This window comes from Streptopelia decaocto, assembly GCF_964273445.1.
Source record: "Streptopelia decaocto genome assembly, chromosome: 19".
NCBI lineage: Eukaryota > Metazoa > Chordata > Aves > Columbiformes > Columbidae > Streptopelia > Streptopelia decaocto.
Genome location: NC_138674.1, coordinates 4006556 through 4014518, shown reverse-complemented (window position 1 = coordinate 4014518; position 7963 = coordinate 4006556).

Genomic DNA, 7963 nt, shown 5'->3' with positions numbered 1-7963 from the left:
TTTCCCCTACACTGCTCCCTAATAGGTCATTCCCCAACTTATCTGGGTAGGAACAACCCCAGGTTCCAGTATACAAGACTCTACACTTGCCCTTGTTCTATTTCATTACATTTTTCCCTGCCCAGCTCTCCAGCCTGTCCAGGTCTCTGATGGCAGCACAGCTTCCAGTGTCACCACTCCTCCCAGCTTGGTGTCATCAGCAAACTTGCTGACAGTCACTCTATTCCCTCTTCCAAATCATTGATGAATATATTTTATAGTACTGGTCCCAGTACCGACCCTTGAGGCACTCCACGAGGTACAGGCCTCCAACTGGACTCTGTCTGTCCCCAGTTGCATCCCAGATGAAAATCCAGGTGGCGTCCTTACCCCAGGGAAGGTTACCTTGGCTGTTAATTGCTGAAAAACACCTTTGGATAGACTATTTTTAAGGCAAAGAGTTACCGGGTGCTCATCCCCGCTAGAGGGTGCCCCCGCACCATGCTGCACCAGCCCAGGGGGGTTTGCACGGCCCTTGTGTAAAAACCACGGGCCCACAGCACACGCTGAGGGTTATTTTTCTCATCATAAGCCTCTTGAATAAAGAGGAGGAAAAATCATAGTGATTGTAATGTCTGATTGTCAAATATGGTCAGCCTGGAAACCAATCCAATAAAAATGGAAAGCAGGGTGCTGGGGTAGGGAGGCTGCAGAGGCAGGAAAAAGATTTTGCTTGGACACTTTAATGAAAATGCCATAAGGGTTTTTCAGGACACACAGTAGCTCTTCCTACTTTGGCAAAGAGATAAAAGCATCTCAGTAAGTGCTTACACACTCTGGAAATATTTTACTTTTCCCAGGATAGTTCGGAGATGCTGTTTGCAGAGTCCTTGGGGGTGTGAAAGGGCCCAGGGGCTGGTTACACTTGTGTGAATGTTTTAGCACAGTTTTCCCTGTGACCCACAGCGTCCCTGTGATCCATAGCATCTCCACAACCCACAGCAGGAAAATACACTCACTGGTCTAGTGAGGAAAACACTCACCTGAGCGGCAAGGAATTATTCAGGAAAATACACTCGCTAGTCCAGCGAGGAATTATTAAGTTATCACTCACCCACACATGGAGGTGAGGCAGCCCCAGTCCCGGATGGTTACCTTAGACGGCGCTCCAATCTAAGGGGAGGGTCTCTTGGCTGCATTTGGCCCATGGCTCCGAGAGGACACACACAAAAAGGGAATACTCGTCAGGAACCTCATTTTTATAGCCTTGTCAGATCTGGCTGTGGGCATTCCAGCAGCTTCTTGGATTTTCTGCACACCCACTCAGGCTATGGGCGCCCCGAAATTGCCGGACTTCTCGGCGCCTCTTCCCCTCTCCTAGCTAACTGACAGAGGGTTAAACAAGAGGAGCTATTAACTGCCCCATTGGAGGAGAAGGGGCGGATGCGTTGGGGAAGAAGGCGATGTGCCTGCACCTTCCACATTGAAGGAAGGCTGGGGGGTGGAATGTGCAACTGCCACACTGCGCCTCGGCAGGTTCCTCGCATCCCAACCCACACTGCACACACGCTCGGGCAGGTATCTCCTCTTTCTGCCCACACCCAGCAGTCATCTGCGTGCCGAACACCATGAACAAAGAGAAGGTGGCCAAACGGCCCAGAGAGAGATGTCTGCCAGACATCAAGAGCCACCTCCCGCCGCACAGCTGATTTATTTCCCCCAAAATGCAGAGCAGCGGGTGACTGAATAAACTTTTCCTGCATGGGCACAGGGGCTCTGCCAAGAAATGGTTTGCTTGCTTTATTTTTCTCTCATCTGTACTAATTTTCTGGGTTTCAAGGCTGCAGTTGTTCAGTTTGCCCTCCCTGGGACCACCGAGGACGTTTCGGACTCTCCGTCCCCTCAGATGTTTGCTCTTCAGCTGCGCTGAGCTCATCCAACCTCCTCACCCAGCCCAGAACAGAGCAGCTTTTGGTGCCAGATGTTCCCTAATGTAACTCATGCATCTGTGACCTTCACATGCTCCATTCACCGCCAGGCAGTCGTCAGCCTCATGCAAAGCTCTTTCCGCACAAAGGTCTCCTTTTTCTCTTGTGTTGCCAAGAGTGGGGTTGGGCAGCGACAGGAATGTTTGCAGCAGCATCAGAACAGAAATGACCAGTTAGCAGGCATTAGCGTGCGGAGAACTGATGCCAATCTGAAAATACAAACCCTTCCTTGGTATTTTAACACAGAATCATAGAATCATTGTGGTTGGAAAAGACCCTCAAGATCATGGAGCCCAACCATAACCCACCCCGGCACTGCCCCATGTCCTGAGAACCTCGTGTCCGTCTGTCCAGCCCTCCAGGGATGGTGACTCCAGCACTGCCCTGGGCAGCCTGTTCCAATGCCCCACAGCCCTTTGGGGAAGAAATTGTTCCCCACATCCAACCTCAACTCCCCTGGCGCAACTTGAGGCCGTTTCTTCTCATCCTATCTGCCTATTGAAGGGTGCAGGTACGTCTTTGGGGTGCCTGTCTGTAAAAGCCAATTAATATAAAGCCTAAATGTAAGAGAGAATGGTATCTAGAGACGGCAGCTGAAATCTCTGGTGAGCTGAACCGTTCCACAAGGTTTCCACCCTGAGTCAGGGTGACTTGAAGGCTGAGGAAAGACCTGGTTGGGAGGCTTCATGACTCTCACGTTGTACGAATGTAAATAATGTTTTAGTTCTATGTTGTGGCATTTGGAAAACAAAGAAACAAACAAAAAAACCCAATTAAAATAAATTGCAAACATTTCCAGGTCTGGAACAAGCCCCGGGCAGGCAGAGCAGACACCGGAGGGAGCTGCAGCCCCACAAACGGTGCCGGTTCCCCCGTTTCCCCCCGGGCTCTGGGGCTGCAAACCCCACCGGTGTCCACAGCATTCACCTGGACTTCGGGAGCCTCGGAAACGGTTGATTTTAATTCTTAAAACCTATGCCAAAGCGCAGGTGGTCAGGCAAGTTTGTATCAGCACAGGTGGGCATCAGTGATGCCCAAGCGTGAACCCACATCTGTCCGGAACCACTCAATATGGCTCAGTCTCTACCCACTTTTCCCCCAAAGCCCATGTTTCGTTCTGCTTTTTGTTGCCTGTTTTGGGTTTTGTTTGTTTGATTTGCTTTGGTTTTTCCCAGGTTGCTGAGATGCTGTGCCAGCTCACAGCCTGGATCTCCCCGGCTTGATCCGTGTCCTGCACTCGCAGGATGTGGTGACTTCAGGCAGCTTTAGTTTGGCTGACTTCCTTCCTTTGTGACACTCCACAAGCCCCCTCCCCCTTTTCTCTGCAAGGGACCCTCCTTTGGATCTCCCTCTGCGTCTCTTTCAGAGCATCCCCCTCCTCTCACACCCTCTCCAGCCCTTCCCTGCTCATCCAAGGGCTCCACCCAGCACCAGCACTGCTTTAGTTGGGATGGAAAATGATGTGTAGGAAGTAAAGCCCATGAGTAGGAACCTGGATTCGAGCAGCTGCCGTTTCACAGGTACACGATTAAAGGTTTCCTGCCCTAAAACCATATTCCAAGGAGAAAAGAAGAGACAACAGGTGAAAAGCGGAGAGCCAGGAGAAGCACAGGGTAAGAGAAAGGTAATCACAATTACAGACCTTAACGTGCCACAGGGGCACTTAAAGCCTAGTTCAGGAGATGTAACCCACATGCCTCTTCTTTCCCCTGGGCTCTGAGACTGCTAGACCAGAGGTACTGCAAAAATCCCAGTATTTACCAAGGCTGGGAAATAACGCACAGCGCTCAGACAACCCTGTCTAGGCAAAATGATCATCTTCTGAACATACTAGACGGGAGACTGCAATGTTTTATTGCTAGCACTGTCACTGTGTAAAGTCCTGTCACTATATGACGCACCTTTTTTGCAGCAGATTCAGACATTTCTGCATCAGGAACTGCCCGTTTCATAGCACAAGTCACACACAGCACCGCGTGAACGTGGTGCCATCCTGCAGTCAGACTCCGGGCAGGGGGAAAGGCCATTAAAACCCATCTGCAGCTCTCCAGAATTCAGCACATTAGCAATGCTGAGCACATCTCGTAGGAAGGCCAGAGATGGAACAATTTGCCGTGTTCTCCACAGAAAGGGTCAGTTCTCATTTCAGGTGTCATGCCGGCTTAGCAAACTGCTGGGTAAGCAGCTCCGACAGCGAAAAGCCTGCTGCCCTCAACAATGTCGGCTGAGGCACCCGTGGGCAACATCCCCTCCAGCAACAGCCTGGGAGGCTCGGTCAAACCCATAGTGATGAGCAAAGAGATCTCAGTTTAAATAGTAGTTAATAAAAGATGCCTAGATGAGGGCTGTAAGCATCCTGACACTTGATTAATAGTACTACAGCATGGTACATCTAACAGCACTAAAACAAACACACAGACATTCAAAAGGAAATAATTAACTCAAACTCAGCCAGCTGGTACCCTGCTACGTGGAGAGCGCTGCCAGCCCCGCTTTCGCCAAATGTGCAGGTTTGTTCTGCTTTGGACTTTGCTACGGAGGAGGAAAATTCACAGAAATGGAGGTTTGGACCAGGGGCCGGGACTGCTGAGTTTCTGAATCCCAAGAGGAGGAGGAATGGATGAATAGAGGAGTCCAGCTGTGTGCTGTGGCTTTTCAGTGCCCAAGGATGCAACCTGTGGGGCTGGACCACAGCATCCTCCCCGTGTTCTCCCTGCATCCTCCCCGTGTTCTCCCTGCATCCTCCCCGTGTTCTCCCTGCATCCTCCCCGTGTTCTCCCTGCATCCTCCCCGTGTTCTCCCTGCATCCTCCCGGTGTCCGTGGCCCCTGGCTTGGGTGGATCCACATGCAAGGAGCTCTCGGGAGCAAACAAGAGCCCGGGGTGAGGGGCTTTGCTGGTCATTTCACAAGCACTGAACAGGGATCACAGAGCAGAAAGGTTTCTAGAAAAGGCACCTGCTGAAATACTGCCGGTGGTGGAATCAGCACTGCAAAGAGCTGAGTCTGGGGAATACAGGGGAAGTGCTTTGCCTGCCATCCATCTGCTGGGAACAGAACAGACAGAGCACACAGTCAGTTACCAAGGATGCAGAAATTAGAAGTTATGCTGCGTCACAAGGTATAGAGGAAGTCAATAGAAAACAGCTTTATGTTCTGTGGGTGTTATCTGGAAAGAAGAAATGGTGGCTGCTCTAGGAACTCGGTGTCTTTAGGGAGAACTCCGCACTTTTAGAGGAGGAATCCTCTCCTTAGGAGGGACAAACCTTGCAGCACAGACAGACACGGTTCGGGGCTCCGTGCGCTGTGCCTGACCCGCTGTAGGAGCGCGGGGAGGACTCTGCACTCTGTCCTGTTCCATCTGTGTCTGCAGGTGGATTTTCTGTTTCAGCTTGCAAAATGTGTGGAATCTAGCACTGAAGGAAAAAAAACGCTAATGCTAAGTCTTGGTTTATGCAGAAACACAACCACTAAAGCTCCTGCACAGGACGTGGCAATGGTTCAGCTGGGGCGTCTGCTGAGGACCTGCCCCAGTTTCAGTCGCGTTGCTCCTCCCTGGCTCAGTTTGCCTTCTCAGTTTGGGCTGTTTGTGTGTTTGCACTGTACAGCGTGTTTGTTCAGCCCTTGCAGTGTGGGACACTGATTTCATTTAGGGTTCCCTAGGCATTGCTGTAATATAAAAGTTAATTAATAATAAAGCTTCTTAATATCCCACACCCTTAATGATGTATGTGGCCTGACTTGCAGTATGTCTTTAAAATCCACCTCACTGCACGTCCACAATAAATAAATTCAGGATTCAGACATCTCCTCTCAGCAGCAAGAGCACTGTGATCCCAGACTTGCCCTTGGAGGTGTATATTCATATCTCCTCTGAAAACCTCACATTCAGGGCTCTACAAATCGAGCTCACAAGGTCTAGATTTCCTCCAGCCCCTTCCAGAAATTAGTTTTCCTGAATCTCCCCTTCACGAGTCCTTGGGAAACCATTGTCACAGGAGGGGGAACAGTGCTGGGTCAGCTCTGCAAGAGCACACGAGTCTGGGGTCTCTGTGCTGCTTCTCCCCCCGGCTCAGGATCTGCGAGACACAAAGTAGGATCTTACTGAGTTCTAAATTGCTGCCCAGGCGAAGCTGGGAGAGTCCAGGCTTCCCAAAGCTGCTCCTGCGTGCAACTCGGATCCTGGTGTCACGTTATCCAGATTATCCATTTGCACATTCGTAGTGTCCTCTGCCCACAGAAGTTTGGCCCGTGTCTCCTCTCTTGCCTCTGCATTTCTGAGCTCTCCACACTAAGTCTGCCAGCAACAGCAAAATCCTCAAGCAGCTCCCTCCGACTCTGCGTTTCTTGGCTTTTGTTGGTTAGTTGTGTGCCAGCTTTAATGTTATGTTAATGTGCCGAGAAGAGTTTCTCTCGGCAGGCAGCAGCGCACCGAGGGCTTTCCTAATGGGGATCAATGGGGCAGAAAGAAAACAGCGAGCCGGTGCTCCGCAGCATCCATCCTCCGGCAGCCTCCTGTGCTGAACTCCTCCTCCCTCCCCCAAACTGGGAAAACTATATTGCTGTGGCCAGAAATTCTGGGTTAACTCACTAGCGGCTACTTAAAGCAAGGCTGAGCGTGCTGCAAGGTGGTTTCCTCCTGTCCGTGAAGTGCTGGGCTTTGGGAAGAAGAGGCAGAGGAGATTCAGCAGAGCTGCCTCAAAACGTGCAACCCCCCTCTAAAAGTCAAGCCTTGCAAAAACGCAGAGAATAAATAACCCCCAACTCTTTTAGCATGACTTTTAGCCTAACTCCGCATAGCTGCTCAAAGCCTCTGCCCCTGTGCAAGACGCCTTTGCTCACACTTTGCCCCATAAGCGGGGACATACACTGGTTGACGAGCAACATTAACATATATACACAACAAATACATCCTGCAATAAAACAGACCGTCTTGCGCCTAGCAGATCTCTTATGCCAAAATCTCCCTCGCCTTGCAAATCTCCTATGCCAGGAGGCCCAGAGACATTCCTGTTTTTCCAAGGAACATGACAGACATCAGCCAGCGCTAATGCAGCTCTGCCAGAGGAGCAGGAGTCACCGACAGCACAGGTCCGGCTCTGATTATTTCTGAGCTGGCAGAGGGGGAATGGAAAAAGAGAAGGCAGAAAATGTGAAAGGAACATTTTAAAAGCCACAGGCAATGAGGCAAGTCAGGAGGAATAATAAGAACCCCAGTCTGTATTAGGACTTCACTTATAAATAACTTATGGAAGGCAGCTATGAGATCAATGTGATTTCATACCCGATTAAACCGGAGTGCACAGAGTCCTGGAGGCTGCTTATAAGCACAATTTCTGCTTTGCACCGCTCACATACATAACGCTCCCATAACATTTGCTAATTACGTGTTTATGCAAGTGCTTTCTCAGTGTAACTGGGCTTGGGGCAGCAAGGTGGGGACAACCGGGTCCCCCAGCTCACCCGACCAGCACAGGACAGAGCTGTCACCATCCCCAGCACCGCAAGTGACAGTGACAACAGGTAAAGCAACATCACCGGTGGCGTTTCACCTGCAGCCGGAGCGGCTGTTTGGAGGCTCCTGCTCAGGGAGGAGAGATTTGACTCCCCCCTTGCACTCAACGTTTCAACAAGGCACAAAGTGAGAAGCAGATGTTCACAGGCAGGGGTTTTGTCCTTTTTTTACAGAGCCCTCTCCCAGCCCAGCCAATATAGATAATCTGCAACCCCTCGTTCTTCATCTGCCCCCCGTCCCACCTGCACTGGCTGCTGCCCGGGCTGGGACACATTCTGCCTGCACCAAGCCACGGTGCGACGGACGTGCCGTAAGGAACAGAGGCTTTTGAACACCGCGGCCTCTCGTTCCGCTCTTCACAAATTAGTTGTGCTCTCGTCAAACCTCTCGTCTGTTATCCAGAGGTGCAGCTTCACCCAGTGATGAGCTCAGGTGACCGCACACCCTACCAGGGAGCGTGGGGCAGCAGCTCTGTGATTTGCC